The sequence below is a fragment of the Mobula birostris genome, chromosome 3 (assembly GCF_030028105.1).
Source record: "Mobula birostris isolate sMobBir1 chromosome 3, sMobBir1.hap1, whole genome shotgun sequence".
In the NCBI taxonomy this organism is placed as follows: domain Eukaryota; kingdom Metazoa; phylum Chordata; class Chondrichthyes; order Myliobatiformes; family Myliobatidae; genus Mobula; species Mobula birostris.
Window position 1 is genome coordinate 143,283,116 of NC_092372.1, and position 25,502 is coordinate 143,308,617.

The following is a 25,502-nucleotide window of genomic DNA, read 5'->3' on the forward strand; positions in this document are numbered from 1 at the left end:
TGTATACTATTGGTAATGTCAAAACTTTGTATGCACTGAGGAAACAACTTTTTTGTCTTGATGAACAGAGGCATGAAACAAATTATAGAAAACTCAGAATCATGAGGAAAGATTATTTAATATGTTTCCATCAGGTTTGCAGTCAGTATTTTGGTGTAAAATTGAAATGTTTTCTATTGGTAAAGTCAAAGCATTGTATGCATTGAGAAAACAACATTTTTGTCTTGCTGAGCAAAGGTATGGTACATGTTCTAATCAACACAGAATCATGTGGAAAGGTAATTTAAGATGTTGCCATCAGGTTTGCACTCAGTACTTTGGTGGAAAATTGAAATGTACACTATTTGTAAAGTCAAAGCGTGTATGCACTGACAAAAGAACTTTTTTCTCTTGATGAACAGAGGCATGAAACAAATTATAGACAACTCAGAATCATGAGGAAAGATTATTTCAGATGTTTCCATTAGGTTTGCACTCAGTACTTTGGTGTAAGATTGAAATGTATACTATTGCTAATGTCAAAGCATTGTATGCACTGAGAGAACAACGTTTTTGTCTTGCTGAGCAAAGGCATGGTACAAGTTCTAATCAACTCAGAATCATGTGGAAAGGTAACTTAAGGTGTTTCCATTAGGGATCCACTCTGCACTTTTGTGTAAAATCGAAATATATACTATTGGTAATGTCAAAGCATTGTATGCACTGAGAAAAGAACTTTTTTGTCTTGATGAACAGAGACATGAAACAAATCGTAAACTACATAGAATCATGTGGAAAGATTATTTCAGATGTTTCCATTAGGTTTGCACTCAGTACTTTGGTGGAAAATTGAAATCTACACTATTGGTAAAGACAGAGCATCGTATTCACTGAGAAATGAACTTTTTTGTCCTGCTGAGCAAGGGCATGGTACAAGTTCTAATCAACTCAGAATCATGTGGAAAGGTAACTTAAGGTGTTTCCATTAGGGATCCACTCTGTACTTTTGTGTAAAATTGAAATGTATACTACTGGTAATGTCAAAGCATTGTATGCACTGAGAAAACAACTTTTTTGTCTTGCTGAGCAAAGGCATGGTACAAGTTCTAATCAACTCAGAATCATGTGGAAAGGTAATTTAAGTTGTTTCCATTAGGTTTGCAGTTAGTACTTTAGTGGAAGTTTAAAATGTATACTATTGGTAATGTGAAAGCATTCTATGCACTGAGAAAACAACTTTTTTATCTTGCTGGGAAAAGGCATGGTACAAGTTCTAATCAACTCAGAATCATTTGGAAAGGTAACTTAAGGTGTTTCCATTAAGGATCCACTCCATACTTTTGTGTAAAATTGAAATGTATAATATTGGTAATGTCATAGCATTGTCTGCTCTGAGAAAACAACTTTTTTGTCCTGCTGAGCAAATGCATGGTACAAGTTCTAATCAACTCAGAATCATGTGCAAAGGTAATTTAAGGTGTTTCCATTAGGTTTTCAGTCAGTACTTTGGTGGAAGTTTAAAATGTATACTATTTGTAATGTCAAAGCTTTCTATGCACTGAGGAAACAACTTTTTTGTCTTGATGAACAGAGGCATGAAAGAAATTATAGACAACTCAGAATCATGAGGAAAGATTATTTCAGATGTTTCCATTAGGTTTGCACTCAGTACTTTGGTGTAAGATTGAAATGTATACTATTGCTAATGTCAAAGCATTGTATGCACTGAGAGAACAACGTTTTTGTCTTGCTGAGCAAAGGCATGGTACAAGTTCTAATCAACTCAGAATCATGTGGAAAGGTAACTTAAGGTGTTTCCATTAGGGATCCACTCTGCACTTTTGTGTAAAATCGAAATATATACTATAGGTAATGTCAAAGCATTGTATGCACTGAGAAAAGAACTTTTTTGTCTTGATGAACAGAGACATGAAACAAATTATAGACAACTCAGAATCACGAGGAAAGATAATTTAAGATGTTTCCATTAGGTTTGCACTCAGTAGTTTGGTGTAAGATTGAAATGTATACTATTGGTAATGAGAAAGCATTGTATGCACTGAGAAAACAACTTTTTTGTCTTGATGAACAGAGACATGAAACAAATCTTAAACGACACAGAATCATGTGGAAAGGTAACTTAAGGTGTTTCCATTAGGGATCCACTCTGTACTTTTGTGTAAAATTGAAATTTATACTATTGGTAATGTGAAAGCACTGTATGCACTGAGAAAACAGCTTTTTTGTCTTGCTGAACAACGGCATGGTACAAGTTCCAAACAGCTTAAGATCATGGGGAAAGGTAATGTAGGGTGTTTCCATTAGGTTTGCAGTCAGTAATTTGGTTTAAAATTGAAATGTATGCTATTGGTATAGTCAAAGCATTGTCTGCTCTGAAAAAACAACTTTTTTGTCTTGCTGAGCAAATGCATGGTACAAGTTCTAATCAACTCAGAATCATGTGGAAAGGTAATTTAAGGTGTTTCCATTAGGTTTTCAGTCAGTCCTTTGGTGGAAAATTAAAATGTGTACTATTGGTAATGTCAAAGGATTCTATCCACTGAGTAATCAACTTTTTTGTCTTGCTGAGCAAACACATGGTACAAGTTCCAATCAACTCAGAATCATGTGGAAAGGTAAATTAAGGTGTTTCCATTAGGTTTGCAGGCAGTAGTTTGGTGGAAGTTTAAAATGTATACTATTGGTAATGTCAAAGCTTTCTATGCACTGAGGAAACAACTTTTTTCTCTTGATGAACAGAGGCATGAAACAAATTATAGAGAACTCAGAATCATTTGGAAAGATTATTTACCATGTTTCCATTAGGTTTGCACTCAGTACTTTGGTGGAAAATTGAAATGTACACTATTGGTAAAGGCAGAGCATTGTATTCACTGAGAAAAGAACTTTTTTGTCTTGCTGAGCAATGGCATGGTACAAGTTCTACTCAACTCAGAATCATGTGGAAAAGTAATTTAAGGTGTTTCCATTAGGTTTGCAGTCTGTACTTTGGTGGAAATTTAAAATGTATACCATTGGTAAAGTCAAAGCATTGTAGGCACTGAGAAAACAACTTTTTTGTCTTACTGAGCAAAGCCATGGAACAACTGCTAATCAACACAGAATCATGTGGAAAGATTATTTAAGATGTTTCCATTAGGTTTCCACTCTGTACTTTTGTGTAAATGATTACTATAGGCACTGTCAAAGGATTGTATGCATTGAGAAAAGAACCTTTTTTGTCCTGATGAGCAGAGGCATGAAATATCTTTTAAGCAACTCAGAATAATGTGGAAAGTTAATTTAAGATGTTTCCATTAGGGATCCACTCTATACTTTTCTGTAAAATTAAAATTTATACTATTGGTCATGTCAAAGCATTCTAAGCACTGAGAAAACAACTTTTTTGTCTTGCTGAGCAAAGGCATGGTACAAGTTCTAATCAACTCAGAATCATGTGGAAAGGTAAATTAAGGTGTTTCCATTAGGTTTGGAGTCAGTACTTTGGTGGAAGTTTAAAATGTATACTATTGGTAATGTCAAAGCTTTGTATGCACTGAGGAAACAACTTTTTTGTCTTGATGAACAGAGGCATGAAACAAATTATAGACAACTCAGAATCATGAGGAAAGATAATTTAAGATGTTTCCATTAGGTTTGCAGTCAGTACTTTGGTGTAAAATTGAAATGTATACTGTTGGTAAAGTCAAAGCATTGTATGCACTGAGAAAACAACTTTTTTGTCTTGCTGAGCAAAGGCATGGTACAAGTTCTAATCAACTGAGAATCATGTGGAAAGGTAATTTAAGGTGTTTCCATTAGGTTTGCACTCAGCACTTTGGTGGAAAATTGAAATGTACACTGTTTGTAAAGTCAAAACAGTGTATGCACTGAGAAAAGAACTTTTTTGTCTTTATGAACAGAGCCATGAAACAAATTATAGACAACTCAGAATCATGAGGAAAGATTATTTAAGATGTTTCCATTAGGTTTGCACTCAGTACTTTGGTGTAGATTGATATGTATTCTATTGGTAATGTCAAAGCATTGTATGCACTGAGAAAACAACTTTTTTGTTTTGCTGAGCAAAGGCATAGTAGAAGTTCTAATCAACTCAGAATCATGTGGAAAGGTAATTTAAGATGTTGCCATCAGGTTTGCACTCAGTACTTTGGTGTAAAATTGAAATGTATACTGTTGGTAAAGTCAAAGCATTGTATGCACTGAGCAAAGAATTTTTTTGTCTTGATGAACAGAGGAATGAAACAAATTATAGACAACTCAGAATAATGAGGAAAGATTATTTAAGATGTTTCCATTAGGTTTGCAATCAGCACTTTGGTGTAAGATTGAAATGTATACTATTGGTAATGTCAAAGCATTGTATGCACTGAGAAAACAACTTTTTTGTCTTGCTGAGCAAAGGCATAGTACAAGTTCTAATCAACTGAGAATCATGTGGAAAGGTAATTTAAGGTGTTTCCATCAGGTTTGCACTCAGCACTTTGGTGGAAAATTGAAATGTACACTATTTGTAAAGTCAAAGCATTGTATGCACTGAGAAAAGAACTTTTTTCTCTTGATGAACAGAGGCATGAAACAAATTATAGACCACTCAGAACAATGAGGAAAGATTATTTAAGATGTTTCCATTAGGTTTGCAGTCAGTACTTTGGTGTAAGATTGAAATGCATACTATTGGTAATGTCAAAGCATTGTATGCACTGAGAAAAGAACTTTTTTGTCTTGCTGAGCAAAGGCATACTACAAGTTCTAATCAACTCAGGATCATTTGGAAAGGTAATTTAAGGTGTTTCCATCAGGTTTGCAATCAGCACTTTGGTGGAAAATTGAAATGTACACTATTTGTAAAGTCAAAGCATTGTATGCACTGAGAAAAGAACTTTTTTCTCTTGACGAACAGAGGCATGAAACAAATTTTAATCTACAGAGAATCATGTGGAAAGATTATTTAAGATGTTTCCATTAGGTTTGCACTGAGTACTTTGGTGAAAAATTGAAATGTACACTATTGGTAAAGACAGAGCATCGTATTCACTGAGAAAAGAACTTTTTTGTCCTGCTGAGCAAAGGCATGGTGCAAGTTCTAATCAACTCAGAATCATGTGGAAAGGTAATTTAAGGTGTTTCCATTAGGTTTGCAGTCAGTACTTTGGTGGAAGTTTAAAATGTATACTATTGGTAATGTCAAAGCTTTGTATGCACTGAGAAAAGAACTTTTTTCTCTTGATGAACAGAGGCATGAAAGAAATTATAGACAACTCAGAATCATGAGGAAAGATTATTTAAGATGTTTCCATCAGGTTTGCACTCAGTACTTTGGTGGGAAATAAAAATCTACACTATTGGTAAAGGCAGAGCATTGTATTCACTGAGAAAAGAACTTTTTTGTCTTGCTGAGCAATGGCATGGTACAAGTTCTCCTCAACTCAGAATCATGTGGAAAAGTAATTTAAGGTGTTTCCATTAGGTTTGCAGTCTGTACTTTGGTGGAAAATTAAAATGTATACCATTGGTAAAGTCAAAGCATTGTAGGCACTGAGAAAACAACTTTTTTGTCTTACTGAGCAAAGCCATGGAACAACTGCTAATCAACACAGAATCATGTGGAAAGATCATTTAAGATGTTTCCATTAGGTTTCCACTCTGTACTTTTGTGTAAATGTTTACTATAGGCACTGTCAAAGGATTGTATGCATTGAGAAAAGAACCTTTTTTGTCCTGATGAGCAGAGGCATGAAATATCTTTTAAGCAACTCAGAATAATGTGGAAAGTTAATTTAAGATGTTTCCATTAGGGATCCACTCTATACTTTTCTGTAAAATTCAAATTTATACTATTGGTCATCTCAAAGCATTCTAAGCACTGAGAAAACAACTTTTTTGTCTTGCTGAGCAAAGGCATGGTACAAGTTCTAATCAACTCAGAATCATGTGGAAAGGTAAATTAAGGTGTTTCCATTAGGTTTGGAGTCAGTACTTTGGTGGAAGTTTAAAATGTATACTATTGGTAATGTCAAAGCTTTGTATGCACTGAGGAAACAACTTTTTTGTCTTGATGAACAGAGGCATGAAACAAATTATAGACAACTCAGAATCATGAGGAAAGATAATTTAAGCTGTTTCCATTAGGTTTGCAGTCAGTACTTTGGTGTAAAATTGAAATGTATACTGTTGGTAAAGTCAAAGCATTGTATGCACTGAGAAAACAACTTTTTTGTCTTGCTGAGCAAAGGCATAGTACAGGTTCTAATCAACTGAGGATCATGTGGAAAGGTAATTTAAGGTGTTTCCATCAGGTTTGCACTCAGCACTTTGGTGGAAAATTGAAATGTACACTATTTGTAAAGTCAAAGCATTGTATGCACTGAGAAAAGAACTTTTTTCTCTTGACGAACAGAGGCATGAAACAAATTTTAATCTACAGAGAATCATGTGGAAAGATTATTTAAGATGTTTCCATTAGGTTTGCACTGAGTACTTTGGTGAAAAATTGAAATGTACACTATTGGTAAAGACAGAGCATCGTATTCACTGAGAAAAGAACTTTTTTGTCCTGCTGAGCAAAGGCATGGTGCAAGTTCTAATCAACTCAGAATCATGTGGAAAGGTAATTTAAGGTGTTTCCATTAGGTTTGCAGTCAGTACTTTGGTGGAAGTTTAAAATGTATATTATTGTTAATGTCAAAGCTTTGTATGCACTGAGAAAAGAACTTTTTTCTCTTGATGAACAGAGGCATGAAAGAAATTATAGACAACTCAGTATCATGAGGAAAGATTATTTAAGATGTTTCCATTAGGTTTGCACTCAGTACTTTGGTGTAAGATTGAAATGTATACTATTGCTAATGTCAAAGCATTGTAAGCACTGAGAGAACAACGTTTTTGTCTTGCTGAGCAAAGGCATGGTACAAGTTCTAATCAACTCAGAATCATGTGGAAAGGTAACTTAAGGTGTTTCCATTAGGGATCCACTCTGCACTTTTGTGTAAAATCGAAATATATGCTATAGGTAATGTCAAAGCATTGTATGCACTGAGAAAAGAACTTTTTTGTCTTGATGAACAGAGACATGAAACAAATCGTAAACTACAGAGAATCATGTGGAAAGATTATTTAAGATGTTTCCATTAGGTTTGCACTCAGTACTTTGGTGGAAAATTGAAATGTACACTATTGTTAAAGACAGAGTATCGTATTCACAGAGAAATGAACTTTTTTGTCCTGCTGAGCAAGGGCATGGTACAAGTTCTAATCAACTCAGTATCATTTGGAAAGGTAACTTAAGGTGTTTCCATTCGGGATCCACTCTGTACTTTTGTGTAAAATTGAAATGTATACTATTGGTAATGTCAAAGCATTGTATGCACTGAGAAAACAACTTTTTTGTCTTGCTGAGCAAAGGCATGGTACAAGTTCTAATTAACACAGAATCATGTGGAAAGGTAATTTAAGATGTTGCCATCAGGTTTGCACGCAGTACTTTGGTGTAAGATTGAAATGTATACTATTGGTAATGTGAAAGCATTGTATGCACTGAGAAAACAACTTTTTTGTCTTCATGAACAGAGACATGAAACAAATCTTAAACTACACAGAATCATGTGGAAAGGTAACTTAAGGTGTTTCCATTAGGGATCCACTCTGTACTTTTGTGTAAAACTGAAATATATACTATTGGTAATGTCAAATCATTGTAGGCACTGAGAAAACAACGTTTTTGTCTTGCTGAACAACGGCATGGTACAAGTTCTAAACAACTCGAGATCATGGGGAAAGGTAATTTAGGGTGTTTCCATTCGGGATCCACTCTGTACTTTGGTGGAAAATTGGAAAGTACACTATTTGTAAAGTCAAAGCATTGTATGCACTGAGAAAACAACTATTTTGTCTTGATGAACAGAGGCATGAAACAAATTATAGACAACTCAGAATCATGAGGAAAGATTATTTAAGATGTTTCCATCAGGTTTGCACTCAGTACTTTGGTGGGAAATAAAAATGTATACTATTGGTAAAGTCAAAGCATTGTATGCACTGAGAAAACAACATTTTTGGCTTACTCAGCAAAGCCATGGTACAACTTCTAATCAACACAGAATCATGTGGAAAGATTATTTAAGATTTTCCATTATGTTTCCACTCTGTACTTTTGTGTAAATGATTACTACTGGCACTGTCAAAGGATTGTATGCATTGAGAAAACAACTTTTTTGTCTTGCTGAGCAAAGGCATGGTACAAGTTCTACTCAACTCAGAATCATGTGGAAAGGTAATTTAAGTTGTTTCCATTCGGTTTGCAGTTAGTACTTTAGTGGAAGTTTAAAATATATACTATTCGTAATGTCAAAGCTTTGTATGCACTGAGGAAACAACTTTTTTGTCTTGATGAACAGAGGCATGAAACAAATCATAAGCAACTCAGAATCATGAGGAAAGATTATTTAAAATATTTCCATTAGGTTTGCACTCAGTACTTTGGTGTAAGATTGAATTGTATACTATTGGTAATGTGAAAGCATTCTTTGCACTGAGAAAACAACTTTTTATCTTGCTGGGCAAAGGCATGGTACAAGTTCTAATCAACTCAGAATCATGTGCAAAGGTAATTTAAGGTGTTTCCATTAGGTTTTCAGTCAGTACTTTGGTGGAAGTTTAAAATGTATACGATTGGTAATGTCAAAGCTTTCTATGTACTGAGGAAACAACTTTTTTGTCTTGATGAACAGAGGCATGAAAGAAATTATAGACAACTCAGAATCATGAGGAAAGATTATTTAAGATGTTTCCATTAGGTTTGCACTCAGTACTTTGGTGGAAAATTGAAATGTACACTATTGGTAAAGACAGAGCATTGTATTCACTGAGAAAAGAACTTTTTTGTCTTGCTGAGCAAAGGCATGGTAGAAGTTCTAATCAACTCAGAATCATGTGGAAAGGTAACTTAAGGTGTTTCCATTAGGGATCCACTCTGTACTTATATGTAAAATTGAAATGTATACTATTGGTAAAGTCAAAGCATTGTATGCACTGAGAAAACAGCTTTTTTGTCTTGCTGAGCAAAGGCATGGTACAAGTTCTAATCAACACAGAATCATGTGGACAGGTAATTTAAGACGTTGCTATTAGGTTTGCACTCAGTACTTTGGTGGAAAATTCAAATGTATACTATTGGTAATGTCAAAACAGTGTATGCACTGAGAAATGAACTTTTTTGTCTTGATGAACAGAGGCATGAAACAAATTATAGACAAATCAGAATCATGAGGAAAGATCATTTAAGATGTTTCCATTAGGTTTGCGCTCAGTACTTTGGTGTAAGATTGAAATGTATACTATTGGTAATGTCAAAGCATTGTATGCACTGAGAAAACAACTTTTTTGTCTTGCTGAGCAAAGGCATGGTACAAGTTCTAATCAACTCAGAATCATGTGGAAAGGTAATTTAAGGTGTTTCCATTAGGTTTGCAGTCAGTACTTTGGTGGAAGTTTAAAATGTATACTATTGGTAATCTCAAAGCTTTGTATGCACTGAGGAAACAACTTTTTTGTCTTGATGAACAGAGGCATGAAACAAATTATAGAAAACTCAGAATCATGAGGAAAGATTATTTAATATGTTTCCATTAGGTTTACAGTCAGTATTTTGGTGTAAAATTGAAATGTTTTCTATTGGTAAAGTCAAAGCATTGTATGCATTGAGAAAACAACTTTTTTGTCTTGCTGAGCAAAGGTATGGTACATGTTCTAATCAACACAGAATCATGTGGAAAGGTAATTTCAGATGTTGCCATCAGGTTTGCACTCAGTACTTTGGTGGAAAATTGAAATGTACACTATTTGTAAAGTCAAAGCGTTAAGCACTGAGAAAAGAACTTTTTTCTCTTGATGAACAGAGGCATGAAACAAATTATAGACAACTCAGAATCATGAGGAAAGATTATTTCAGATGTTTCCATTAGGTTTGCACTCAGTACTTTGGTGTAAGATTGAAATGTATACTATTGCTAATGTCAAAGCATTGTATGCACTGAGAGAACAACGTTTTTGTCTTGCTGAGCAAAGGCATGGAACAAGTTCTAATCAACTCAGAATCATGTGGAAAGGTAACTTAAGGTGTTTCCATTAGGGATCCACTCTGCACTTTTGTGTAAAATCGAAATATATACTATTGGTATTGTGAAAGCATTGTATGCACTGAGAAAAGAACTTTTTTGTCTTGATGAACAGAGACATGAAACAAATCGTAAACTACAGAGAATCATGTGGAAAGATTATTTAAGATGTTTCCATTAGGTTTGCACTCAGTACTTTGGTGGAAAATTGAAATGTACACTATTGGTAAAGACAGAGCATCGTATTCACTGAGAAATGAACTTTTTTGTCCTGCTGAGCAAGGGCATGGTACAAGTTCTAATCAACTCAGAATCATGTGGAAAGGTAACTTAAGGTGTTTCCATTCGGGATCCACTCGGTACTTTTGTGTAAAATTGAAATGTATACTACTGGTAATGTCAAAGCATTGTATGCACTGAGAAAACAACTTTTTTGTCTTGCTGAGGAAAGGCATGGTACAAGCTCTAATCAACTCAGAATCATGTGGAAAGGTAATTTAAGTTGTTTCCATTAGGTTTGCAGTTAGTACTTTAGTGGAAGTTTAAAATGTATACTATTGGTAATGTGAAAGCATTCTATGCACTGAGAAAACAACTTTTTTATCTTGCTGGGCAAAGGCATGGTACAAGTTCTAATCAACTCAGAATCATTTGGAAAGGTAACTTAAGGTGTTTCCATTAAGGATCCACTCCGTACTTTTGTGTAAAATTGAAATGTATAATATTGGTAATGTCATAGCATTGTCTGCTCTGAGAAAACAACTTTTTTGTCTTGCTGAGCAAATGCATGGTACAAGTTCTAATCAACTCAGAATCATGTGCAAAGGTAATTTAAGGTGTTTCCATTAGGTTTTCAGTCAGTACTTTGGTGGAAGTTTAAAATGTATACTATTTGTAATGTCAAAGCTTTCTATGCACTGAGGAAACAACTTTTTTGTCTTGATGAACAGAGGCATGAAAGAAATTATAGACAACTCAGAATCATGAGGAAAGATTATTTAAGATGTTTCCATTAGGTTTGCACTCAGTACCTTGGTGGAAAATTGAAATGTACACTATTGGTTAAGACAGAGCATTGTATTCACTGAGAAAAGAACTTTTTTGTCTTGCTGAGCAAAGGCATGGTACAAGTTCTAATCAACTCAGAATCATGTGGAAAGGTAACTTAAGGTGTTTCCATTAGGGATCCACTCTGTACTTTTGTGTAAAATTGAGATGTATACTATTGGTAATGTCAAAGCATTGTATGCACTGAGAAAACAACTTCTTTGTCTTGCTGAGCAAAGGCATGGTACAAGTTCTAATTAACACAGAATCATGTGGAAAGGTAATTTAGGATGTTGCCATCAGGTTTGCACTCAGTACTTTGGTGGAAGTTTAAAATGTATACTATTGGTAATGTCAAAGCTTTGTATGCACTGAGAAAAGAACTTTTTTCTCTTGATGAACAGAGGCATGAAACAAATTATAGACAACTCAGAATCATGAGGAAAGATTATTTAAGATGTTTCCATTAGGTTTGCACTCAGTACTTTGGTGTAAGATTGAAATGTATACTATTGCTAATGTCAAAGCATTGTATGCACTGAGAGAACAATGTTTTTGTCTTGCTGAGCAAAGGCATGGTACAAGTTCTAATCAACTCAGAATCATGTGGAAAGGTAACTTAAGGTGTTTCCATTAGGGATCCACTCTGCACTTTTGTGTAAAATCGAAATATATACTATAGGTAATGTCAAAGCATTGTATGCACTGAGAAAAGAACTTTTTTGTCTTGATGAACAGAGACATGAAACAAATCGTAAACTACAGAGAATCATGTGGAAAGATTATTTAAGATATTTCCATTAGGTTTGCACTCAGTACTTTGGTGGAAAATTGAAATGTACACTATTGTTAAAGACAGAGCATCATATTCACAGAGAAATGAACTTTTTTGTCCTGCTGAGCAAGGGCATGGTACAAGTTCTAATCAACTCAGTATCATTTGGAAAGGTAACTTAAGGTGTTTCCATTCGGGATCCACTCTGTACTTTTGTGTAAAATTGAAATGTATACTATTGGTAATGTCAAAGCATTGTAGGCACTGAGAAAACAACGTTTTTGTCTTGCTGAACAACGGCATGGTACAAGTTCTAAACAACTCGAGATCATGGGGAAAGGTAATTTAGGGTGTTTCCATTAGGTTTGCAGTCAGTACTTTTGTGTAAAATTGTAATATATACCATTGGTAATGTCAAAGCATTGTATGCACTGCGAAAAGAACTTTTTTGTCTTGATGAACAGAGGCATGAAACAAATTATAGACAACTCAGAATCATGAGGAAAGATTATTTAAGATGTTTCCATCAGGTTTGCACTCAGTACTTTGGTGGGAAATAAAAATGTATACTATTGGTAAAGTCAAAGCATTGTATGCACTGAGAAAACAACATTTTTGGCTTGCTCAGCAAAGCCATGGTACAACTTCTAATCAACACAGAATCATGTGGAAAGATTATTTAAGATGTTTCCATTATGTTTCCACTCTGTACTTTTGTGTAAATGATTACTATTGGCACTGTCAAAGGATTGTATGCATTGAGAAAACAACTTTTTTGTCTTGCTGAGCAAAGGCATGGTACAAGTTCTACTCAACTCAGAATCATGTGGAAAGGTAATTTAAGTTGTTTCCATTAGGTTTGCAGTTAGTACTTTAGTGGAAGTTTAAAATGTATGCTATTGGTAATGTCAAAGCTTTGTATGCACTGAGGAAACAACTTTTTTGTCTTGATGAACAGAGGCATGAAACAAATCATAAACAACTCAGAATCATGAGGAAAGATTATTTAAAATATTTCCATTAGGTTTGCACTCAGTACTTTGGTGTAAGATTGAATTGTATACTATTGGTAATGTGAAAGCATTCTTTGCACTGAGAAAACAACTTTTTATCTTGCTGGGCAAAGGCATGGTACAAGTTCTAATCAACTCAGAATCATGTGGAAAGGTAATTTAAGGTGTTTCCATTAGGTTTTCAGTCAGTACTTTGGTGGAAGTTTAAAATGTATACTATTGGTAATGTCAAAGCTTTCTATGTACTGAGGAAACAACTTTTTTGTCTTGATGAACAGAGGCATGAAAGAAATTATAGACAACTCAGAATCATGAGGAAAGATTATTTAAGATGTTTCCATTAGGTTTGCACTCAGTACTTTGGTGGAAAATTGAAATGTACACTATTGGTAAAGACAGAGCATTGTATTCACTGAGAAAAGAACTTTTTTGTCTTGCTGAGCAAAGGCATGGTACAAGTTCTAATCAACTCAGAATCATGTGGAAAGGTAACTTAAGGTGTTTCCATTGGGGATCCACTCTGTACTTATATGTAAAATTGAAATGTATACTATTGGTAAAGTCAAAGCATTGTATGCACTGAGAAAACAGCTTTTTTGTCTTGCTGAGCAAAGGCATGGTACAAGTTCTAATCAACTCAGAATCATGTGGAAAGGTAATTTAAGGTGTTTCCATTAGGTTTGCAGTCAGTACTTTGGTGGAAAATTGAAATGTACACTATTTGTAAAGTCAAAGCGTGTATGCACTGAGAAAAGAACTTTTTTCTCTTGATGAACAGAGGCATGAAACAAATTATAGACACCTCAGAATCATGAGGAAAGATTATTTCAGATGTTTCCATTAGGTTTGCACTCAGTACTTTGGTGTAAGATTGAAATGTATACTATTGCTAATGTCAAAGCATTGTACGCACTGAGAGAACAACGTTTTTGTCTTGCTGAGCAAAGGCATGGTACAAGTTCTAATCAACTCAGAATCACGTGGAAAGGTAACTTAAGGTGTTTCCATTAGGGATCCACTCTGCACTTTTGTGTATAATCGAAATATATACTATTGGTAATGTCAAAGCATTGTATGCACTGAGAAAAGAACTTTTTTGTCTTGATGAACAGAGACATGAAACAAATCGTAAACTACAGAGAATCATGTGGAAAGATTATTTAAGATGTTTCCATTAGGTTTGCACTCAGTACTTTGGTGGAAAATTGAAATGTACACTATTGGTAAAGACAGAGCATCGTATTCACTGAGAAATGAACTTTTTTGTCCTGCTGAGCAAGGGCATGGTACAAGTTCTAATCAACTCAGAATCATGTGGAAAGGTAACTTAAGGTGTTTCCATTAGGGATCCACTCTGTACTTTTGTGTAAAATTGAAATGTATACTACTGGTAATGTCAAAGCATTGTATGAACTGAGAAAACAACTTTTTTGTCTTGCTGAGCAAAGGCATGGTACAAGTTCTAATCAACTCAGAATCATGTGGAAAGGGAATTTAAGTTGTTTCCATTAGGTTTGCAGTTAGTACTTTAGTGGAAGTTTAAAATGTATACTATTGGTAATGTGAAAGCATTCTATGCACTGAGAAAACAACTTTTTTATCTTGCTAGGCAAAGGCATGGTACAAGTTCTAATCAACTCAGAATCATTTGGAAAGGTAACTTAAGGTGTTTCCATTAAGGATCCACTCCGTACTTTTGTGTAAAATTGAAATGTATAATATTGGTAATGTCATAGCATTGTCTGCTCTGAGAAAACAACTTTTTTGTCTTGCTGAGCAAATGCATGGTACAAGTTCTTATCAACTCAGAATCATGTGGAAAGGTAACTTAAGGTGTTTCCATTAGGGATCCACTCTTTACTTTTGTGTAAAATTGAGATGTATACTATTGGTAATGTCAAAGCATTGTATGCACTGAGAAAACAACTTTTTTCTCTTGCTGAGCAAAGGCATGGTACAAGTTCTAATTAACACAGAATCATGTGGAAAGGTAATTTAGGATGTTGCCATCAGGTTTGCACTCAGTACTTTGTTGGAAAATTGAAATGTATACTATTTGTAAAGTCAAAGCATTGTATGCACTGAGAAAAGAACTTCTTTGTCTTGATGAACAGAGACATGAAACAAATCTTAAACTACACAGAATCATGTGGAAAGGTAACTTAAGGTGTTTCCATTAGGGATCCACTCTGTACTTGGTGTAAAATTGAAATTTATACTATTGGTAATGTGAAAGCACTGTATGCACTGAGAAAACAACTTTTTTGTCTTGCTGAACAACGGCATGGTACAAGTTCTAAACAGCTTGAAATCATGGGGAAAGGTAATGTAGGGTGTTTCCATTAGGTTTGCAGTCAGTAATTTGTTTTAAAATTGAAATGTATGCTATTGGTATAGTCAAAGCATTGTATGAACTGAGAAAACAGCTTTTTTGTCTTGCTGAGCAAAGGCATGGTACAAGTTCTAATCAACTCAGAATCATATGGAAAGGTAACTTAAGGTGTTTCCATTAAGGATCCACTCCATACTTTTGTGTAAAATTGAAATGTATACTATTGGTAATGTCAAAGCATTGTCTGCTCTGAAAAAACAACTTTTTTGTCTTGCTGAGCAAGTGCATGGTACAAGTTCTAATCAACTCAGAATCATGTGGAAAGGTAATTTAAGGTGTTTCCATTAGGTTTTCAGTCAGTCCTTTGGTGGAAAATTAAAATGTATACTATTGGTAATGTCAAAGGATTCTATCCACTGAGAAAACAACTTTTTTGTCTTGCTGAGCAAACACATGGTACAAGTTCTAATCAACTCAGAATCATGTGGAAAGGTAAATTAAGGTGTTTCCATTAGGTTTGCAGGCAGTAGTTTGGTGGAAGTTTAAAATGTATACTATTGGTAATGTCAAAGCTTTCTATGCACTGAGGAAACAACTTTTTTCTCTTGATGAACAGAGGCATGAAACAAATTATAGAGAACTCAGAATCATTTGGAAAGATTATTTACCATGTTTCCATTAGGTTTGCACTCAGTACTTTGGTGGAAAATTGAAATGTACACTATTGGTAAAGGCAGAGCATTGTATTCACTGAGAAAAGAACTTTTTTGTCTTGCTGAGCAATGGCATGGTACAAGTTCTACTCAACTCAGAATCATGTGGAAAAGTAATTTAAGGTGTTTCCATTAGGTTTGCAGTCTGTACTTTGGTGTAAAATTAAAATGTATACCATTGGTAAAGTCAAAGCATTGTAGGCACTGAGAAAACAACTTTTTTGTCTTACTGAGCAAAGCCATGGTACAACTGCTAATCAACACAGAATCATGTGGAAAGATTATTTAAGATGTTTCCATTAGGTTTCCACTCTGTACATTTGTGTAAATGATTACTATTGGCACTGTCAAAGGATTGTATGCATTGAGAAAAGAACTTTTTTGTCCTGCTGAGCAAAGGTATGTTACAATTTCTAATCAACAAAGAATCATGTGGAAAGGTAATTTAAGGTGTTTCCATTAGGTTTGGAGTCAGTACTTTGGTGGAAGTTTAAAATGTATACTATTGGTAATGTCAAAGCTTTGTATGCACTGAGGATGCAACTTTTTTGTCTTGATGAACAGAGGCATGAAACAAATTATAGACAACTCAGAATCATGAGGAAAGATCATTTAAGATGTTTCCATTAGGTTTGCAGTCAGTACTTTGGTGTAAAATTGAAATGTATACTATTGGTAAAGTCAAAGCATTGTACGCACTGAGAAAACAACTTTTTTGTCCTGCTGAGCAAAGGTATGTTACAAGTTCTAATCAACAAAGAATCATGTGGAAAGGTAATTTAAGGTGTTTCCATTAGGTTTGCAATCAGCACTTTGGTGGAAAATTGAAATGTACACTGTTTGTAAAGTCAAAACAGTGTATGCACTGAGAAAAGAACTTTTTTGTCTTTATGAACAGAGGCATGAAACAAATTATAGACAACTCAGAATCATGAGGAAAGATTATTTAAGATGTTTCCATTTGGTTTGCACTCAGTACTTTGGTGTAAAATTGAAATGTATACTATTGGTAAAGTCAAAGCATTGTATGCACTGAGAAAACAACTTTTTTGTCTTACTGAGCAAAGCCATGGTACAACTGCCAATCAACACAGAATCATGTGGAAAGGTAAATTAAGGTGTTTCCATTAGGTTTGGAGTCAGTACTTTGGTGGAAGTTTAAAATGTATACTATTGGTAATGTCAAAGCTTTGTATGCACTGAGGAAACAACTTTTTTGTCTTGCTGAGCAAAGGTATGGTACAAGTTCTAATCAACACAGAATCATGTGGAAAGGTAATTTAAGGTGTTTCCATTAGGTTTGCAATCAGCAGTTTGGTGGAAAATTAAAATGTATACCATTGGCAAAGTCAAAGCATTTTATGCTCTGAGAAAACAACTTTTTTATCTTGCTGGACAAAGGCATGGTACAAGTTCTAATAACACAGAATCATGTGGAAAGGTAATTTAAGGTGTTTCCATTAGGTTTGCACTCAGCACTTTGGTGGAAAATTGAAGTGTACACTGTTTGTAAAGTCAAAACAGTGTATGCACTGAGAAAAGAACTTTTTTGTCTTTATGAACAGAGGCATGAAACAAATTATAGACAACTCAGAATCATGAGGAAAGATTATTTAAGATGTTTCCATTAGGTTTGCACTCAGTACTTTGGTGGAAGATTGTTATGTATACTATTGGTAATGTCAAAGCATTGTATGCACTGAGAAAACAACTTTTTTGTCTTGCTGAGCAAAGGCATGGTACAAGTTCTAATCAACTCAGAATCATGTGGAAAGGTAATTTGAGATGTTGCCATCAGGTTTGCACTCAGTACTTTGGAGGAAAATTGAAATGTATACTATTGGTGAAGTCAAAGCATTGTATGCACTGAGAAAACAACTTTTTTTTCTTACTGAGCAAAGCCATGGTACAACTGCTAATCAACACAGAATCATGTGGAAAGATTATTTAAGATGTTTCCATTAGGTTTCCAGTCTGTACATTTGTGTAAATGATTACTATTGGCACTGTCAAAGGATTGTATGCTTTGAGAAAAGAACTTTTTTATCTTGCTGGGCAAAGGCATGGTACAAGTTCTAATCAACACAGAATCATGTGGAAAGGTAATTTAAGGTGTTTCCATTAGGTTTGCACTCAGCACTTTGGTGGAAAATTGAAATGTACACTATTTGTAAAGTCAAAACAGTGTATGCACTGAGAAAAGAACTTTTTTGTCTTGATGAACAGAGGCATGAAACAAATTATAGACAACTCAGAATCATGAGGAAAGATTATTTAAGATGTTTCCATTAGGTTTGCACTCCGTACTTTGGTGTAAGATTGAAATGTATACTATTGGTAATGTCAAAGCATTGTATGCACTGAGAAAACAACTTTTTTGTTTTGCTGAGCAAAGGCATGGTACGAGTTCTAATCAACTCAGAATCATGTGGAAAGGTAATTTAAGGTGTTTCCATTAGGTTTGCCGTCAGTACTTTGGTGGAAGTTTAAAATGTATACTATTGGTAATGTCAAAGCATTGCATGCACTGAGAAAAGAACTTTTTTCTCTTGATGAACAGAGGCATGAAACAAATTATAGACAACTCAGAATCATGAGGAAAGATTATTTAAGATGTTTCCATTAGGTTTGCACTCAGTACTTTGGTGTAAAATTGTAATGTATACTATTGGTAAAGTCAAAGCATTGTATGCACTGAGAAAACAACTCTTCTGTCTTACTGAGCAAAGCTATGGTTCAAGTTCGAAACAACTCAGAATGATGTGGAAATGTAAATTAAGGTGTTTCCATTAGGTTTGGAGTCAGTACTTTGGTTGAAGTTTAAAATGTATGCTATTGGTAATTTCAAAGCTTATATGCACTGAGGAAACAACTTTTTTGTCTTGATGAACAGAGGCATGAAACAAATTATAGACAACTCAGAATCATGAGGAAAGATTATTTAAGATGTTTCCATTAGGTTTGCACTCAGTACTTTGGGGTAAAATTGAAATGTATACTGTTGGTAAAGTCAAAGCATTGTATGCACTGAGAAAACAAGTTTTTTGTCTTGCTGAGCAAAGATATGGTACAAGTTCTAATCAACACAGAATCATGTGGAAAGGTAATTTAAGGTGTTTCCATTAGGTTTGCAATCAGCAGTTTGGTGGAAAATTAAAATGTATACCATTGGCAAAGTCAAAGCATTCTATGCTCTGAGAAAACAACTTTTTTATCTTGCTGGACAAAGGCATGGTACAAGTTCTAATAACACAGAATCATGTGGAAAGGTAATTTAAGGTGTTTCCATTAGGTTTGCAATCAGCACTTTGGTGGAAAATTAAAATGTATACCATTGGTAAAGTCAAAGCATTGTATGCTCTGAGAAAACAACTTTTTTATCTTGCTGGACAAAGGCATGGTACAAGTTCTAATCAACACAGAATCATGTGGAAAGGTAATTTAAGGTGTTTCCATTAGGTTTGCACTCAGCACTTTGGTGGAAAATTGAAATGTACACTGTTTGTAAAGTCAAAACAGTGTATGCACTGAGAAAAGAACTTTTTTGTCTTTATGAACAGAGCCATGAAAGAAATTATAGACAACTCAGAATCATGAGGAAAGATTATTTAAGATGTTTCCATTAGGTTTGCACTCAGTACTTTGGTGTAGATTGATATGTATTCTATTGGTAATGTCAAAGCATTGTATGCACTGAGAAAACAACTTTTTTGTTTTGCTGAGCAAAGGCATAGTACAAGTTCTAATCAACACAGAATCATGTGGAAAGGTAAATTAAGGTGTTTCCATTAGGTTTGGAGTCAGTACTTTGGTGGAAGTTTAAAATGTATACTATTGGTAATGTCAAAGCTTTGTATGCACTGAGGAAACAACTTTTTTGTCTTGCTGAGCAAAGATATGGTACAAGTTCTAATCAACACAGAATCATGTGGAAAGGTAATTTAAGGTGTTTCCATTAGGTTTGCAATCAGCAGTTTGGTGGAAAATTAAAATGTATACCATTGGCAAAGTCAAAGCATTCTATGCTCTGAGAAAACAACTTTTTTATCTTGCTGGACAAAGGCATGGTACAAGTTCTAATAACACAGAATCATGTGGAAAGGTAATTTAAGGTGTTTCCATTAGGTTTGCACTCAGCACTTTGGTGGAAAATTGAAATGTACACTGTTTGTAAAGTCAAAACAGTGTATGCACTGAGAAAAGAACTTTTTTGTCTTTATGAACAGAGCCATGAAACAAATTATAGACAACTCAGAATCATGAGGAAAGATTATTTAAGATGTTTCCATTAGGTTTGCACTCAGTACTTTGGTGTAGATTGATATGTATTCTATTGGTAATGTCAAAGCATTGTATGCACTGAGAAAACAACTTTTTTGTTTTGCTGAGCAAAGGCATAGTACAAGTTCTAATCAACTCAGAATCATGTGGAAAGGTAATTTAAGATGTTGCCATCAGGTTTGCACTCAGTACTTTGGTGGAAAATTGAAATGTATACTATTGGTAATGTCAAAGCCTTGTATGCTCTGAGAAAACAACTTTTTTATCTTGCTGAGCAAAGGCATGGTACAAGTTCTAATCAACTCAGAATCATGTGGAAAGGTAATTTACGGTGTTTCCATTAGGTTTGCCGTCAGTACTTTGGTGGAAGTTTAAAATGTATACTATTGGTAATGTCAAAGCTTTGTATGCACTGAGGAAGCAACTTTTTTGTCTTGATGAACAGAGGCATGAAACAAATTATAGACAACTCAGAATCATGAGGAAAGATCATTTAAGATGTTTCCATTAGGTTTGCAGTCAGTACTTTGGTGTAAAATTGAAATGTATACTATTGGTAAAGTCAAAGCATTGTACGCACTGAGGAAACAACTTTTTTGTCCTGCTGAGCAAAGGTATGTTACAAGTTCTAATCAACAAAGAATCATGTGGAAAGGTAATTTAAGGTGTTTCCATTAGGTTTGCAATCAGCACTTTGGTGGAAAATTGAAATGTACACTGTTTGTAAAGTCAAAACAGTGTATGCACTGAGAGAAGAACTTTTTTGTCTTTATGAACAGAGGCATGAAACAAATTATAGACAACTCAGAAACATGAGGAAAGATTATTTAAGATGTTTCCATTTGGTTTGCACTCAGTACTTTGGTGTAAAATTGAAATGTATACTATTGGTAAAGTCAAAGCATTGTATGCACTGAGAAAACAACTTTTTTGTCTTACTGAGCAAAGCCATGGTACAACTGCCAATCAACACAGAATCATGTGGAAAGGTAAATTAAGGTGTTTCCATTAGGTTTGGAGTCAGTACTTTGGTGGAAGTTTAAAATGTATACTATTGGTAATGTCAAAGCTTTGTATGCACTGAGGAAACAACTTTTTTGTCTTGCTGAGCAAAGGTATGGTACAAGTTCTAATCAACACAGAATCATGTGGAAAGGTAATTTAAGGTGTTTCCATTAGGTTTGCAATCAGCAGTTTGGTGGAAAATTAAAATGTATACCATTGGCAAAGTCAAAGCATTCTATGCTCTGAGAAAACAACTTTTTTATCTTGCTGGACAAAGGCATGGTACAAGTTCTAATAACACAGAATCATGTGGAAAGGTAATTTAAGGTGTTTCCATTAGGTTTGCAATCAGCACTTTGGTGGAAAATTAAAATGTATACCATTGGTAAAGTCAAAGCATTGTATGCTCTGAGAAAACAACTTTTTTATCTTGCTGGACAAAGGCATGGTACAAGTTCTAATCAACACTGAATCATGTGGAAAGGTAATTTAAGGTGTTTCCATTAGGTTTGCACTCAGCACTTTGGTGGAAAATTGAAATGTACACTGTTTGTAAAGTCAAAACAGTGTATGCACTGAGAAAAGAACTTTTTTGTCTTTATGAACAGAGCCATGAAAGAAATTATAGACAACTCAGAATCATGAGGAAAGATTATTTAAGATGTTTCCATTAGGTTTGCACTCAGTACTTTGGTGTAGATTGATATGTATTCTATTGGTAATGTCAAAGCATTGTATGCACTGAGAAAACAACTTTTTTGTTTTGCTGAGCAAAGGCATAGTACAAGTTCTAATCAACACAGAATCATGTGGAAAGGTAAATTAAGGTGTTTCCATTAGGTTTGGAGTCAGTACTTTGGTGGAAGTTTAAAATGTATACTATTGGTAATGTCAAAGCTTTGTATGCACTGAGGAAACAACTTTTTTGTCTTGCTGAGCAAAGATATGGTACAAGTTCTAATCAACACAGAATCATGTGGAAAGGTAATTTAAGGTGTTTCCATTAGGTTTGCAATCAGCAGTTTGGTGGAAAATTAAAATGTATACCATTGGTAAAGTCAAAGCATTGTATGCTCTGAGAAAACAACTTTTTTATCTTGCTGGACAAAGGCATGGTACAAGTTCTAATAACACAGAATCATGTGGAAAGGTAATTTAAGGTGTTTCCATTAGGTTTGCACTCAGCACTTTGGTGGAAAATTGAAATGTACACTGTTTGTAAAGTCAAAACAGTGTATGCACTGAGAAAAGAACTTTTTTGTCTTTATGAACAGAGCCATGAAACAAATTATGGACAACTCAGAATCATGAGGAAAGATTATTTAAGATGTTTCCATTAGGTTTGCACTCAGTACTTTGGTGTAGATTGATATGTATTCTATTGGTAATGTCAAAGCATTGTATGCACTGAGAAAACAACTTTTTTGTTTTGCTGAGCAAAGGCATAGTAGAAGTTCTAATCAACTCAGAATCATGTGGAAAGGTAATTTAAGATGTTGCCATCAGGTTTGCACTCAGTACTTTGGTGGAAAATTGAAATGTATACTATTGGTAATGTCAAAGCCTTGTATGCTCTGAGAAAACAACTTTTTTATCTTGCTGAGCAAAGGCATGGTACAAGTTCTAATCAACTCAGAATCATGTGGAAAGGTAATTTACGGTGTTTCCATTAGGTTTGCCGTCAGTACTTTGGTGGAAGTTTAAAATGTATACTATTGGTAATGTCAAAGCTTTGTATGCACTGAGGAAGCAACTTTTTTGTCTTGATGAACAGAGGCATGAAACAAATTATAGACAACTCAGAATCATGAGGAAAGATCATTTAAGATGTTTCCATTAGGTTTGCAGTCAGTACTTTGGTGTAAAAGTGAAATGTATACTATTGGTAAAGTCAAAGCATTGTACGCACTGAGGAAACAACTTTTTTGTCCTGCTGAGCAAAGGTATGTTACAAGTTCTAATCAACAAAGAATCATGTGGAAAGGTAATTTAAGGTGTTTCCATTAGGTTTGCAATCAGCACTTTGGTGGAAAATTGAAATGTACACTGTTTGTAAAGTCAATACAGTGTATGCACTGAGAAAAGAACTTTTTTGTCTTTATGAACAGAGGCATGAAACAAATTATAGACAACTCAGAAACATGAGGAAAGATTATTTAAGATGTTTCCATTTGGTTTGCACTCAGTACTTTGGTGTAAAATTGAAATGTATACTATTGGTAAAGTCAAAGCATTGTATGCACTGAGAAAACAACTTTTTTGTCTTACTGAGCAAAGCCATGGTACAACTGCCAATCAACACAGAATCATGTGGAAAGGTAAATTAAGGTGTTTCCATTAGGTTTGGAGTCAGTACTTTGGTGGAAGTTTAAAATGTATACTATTGGTAATGTCAAAGCTTTGTATGCACTGAGGAAACAACTTTTTTGTCTTGCTGAGCAAAGGTATGGTACAAGTTCTAATCAACACAGAATCATGTGGAAAGGTAATTTAAGGTGTTTCCATTAGGTTTGCAATCAGCAGTTTGGTGGAAAATTAAAATGTATACCATTGGCAAAGTCAAAGCATTCTATGCTCTGAGAAAACAACTTTTTTATCTTGCTGGACAAAGGCATGGTACAAGTTCTAATCAACACAGAATCATGTGGAAAGGTAATTTAAGGTGTTTCCATTAGGTTTGCACTCAGCACTTTGGTGGAAAATTGAAATGTACACTGTTTGTAAAGTCAAAACAGTGTATGCACTGAGAAAAGAACTTTTTTGTCTTTATGAACAGAGCCATGAAAGAAATTATAGACAACTCAGAATCATGAGGAAAGATTATTTAAGATGTTTCCATTAGGTTTGCACTCAGTACTTTGGTGTAGATTGATATGTATTCTATTGGTAATGTCAAAGCATTGTATGCACTGAGAAAACAACTTTTTTGTTTTGCTGAGCAAAGGCATAGTACAAGTTCTAATCAACACAGAATCATGTGGAAAGGTAAATTAAGGTGTTTCCATTAGGTTTGGAGTCAGTACTTTGGTGGAAGTTTAAAATGTATACTATTGGTAATGTCAAAGCTTTGTATGCACTGAGGAAACAACTTTTTTGTCTTGCTGAGCAAAGATATGGTACAAGTTCTAATCAACACAGAATCATGTGGAAAGGTAATTTAAGGTGTTTCCATTAGGTTTGCAATCAGCAGTTTGGTGGAAAATTAAAATGTATACCATTGGCAAAGTCAAAGCATTCTATGCTCTGAGAAAACAACTTTTTTATCTTGCTGGACAAAGGCATGGTACAAGTTCTAATAACACAGAATCATGTGGAAAGGTAATTTAAGGTGTTTCCATTAGGTTTGCACTCAGCACTTTGGTGGAAAATTGAAATGTACACTGTTTGTAAAGTCAAAACAGTGTATGCACTGAGAAAAGAACTTTTTTGTCTTTATGAACAGAGCCATGAAACAAATTATAGACAACTCAGAATCATGAGGAAAGATTATTTAAGATGTTTCCATTAGGTTTGCACTCAGTACTTTGGTGTAGATTGATATGTATTCTATTGGTAATGTCAAAGCATTGTATGCACTGAGAAAACAACTTTTTTGTTTTGCTGAGCAAAGGCATAGTACAAGTTCTAATCAACTCAGAATCATGTGGAAAGGTAATTTAAGATGTTGCCATCAGGTTTGCACTCAGTACTTTGGTGGAAAATTGAAATGTATACTATTGGTAATGTCAAAGCCTTGTATGCTCTGAGAAAACAACTTTTTTATCTTGCTGAGCAAAGGCATGGTACAAGTTCTAATCAACTCAGAATCATGTGGAAAGGTAATTTACGGTGTTTCCATTAGGTTTGCCGTCAGTACTTTGGTGGAAGTTTAAAATGTATACTATTGGTAATGTCAAAGCTTTGTATGCACTGAGGAAGCAACTTTTTTGTCTTGATGAACAGAGGCATGAAACAAATTATAGACAACTCAGAATCATGAGGAAAGATCATTTAAGATGTTTCCATTAGGTTTGCAGTCAGTACTTTGGTGTAAAATTGAAATGTATACTATTGGTAAAGTCAAAGCATTGTACGCACTGAGGAAACAACTTTTTTGTCCTGCTGAGCAAAGGTATGTTACAAGTTCTAATCAACAAAGAATCATGTGGAAAGGTAATTTAAGGTGTTTCCATTAGGTTTGCAATCAGCACTTTGGTGGAAAATTGAAATGTACACTGTTTG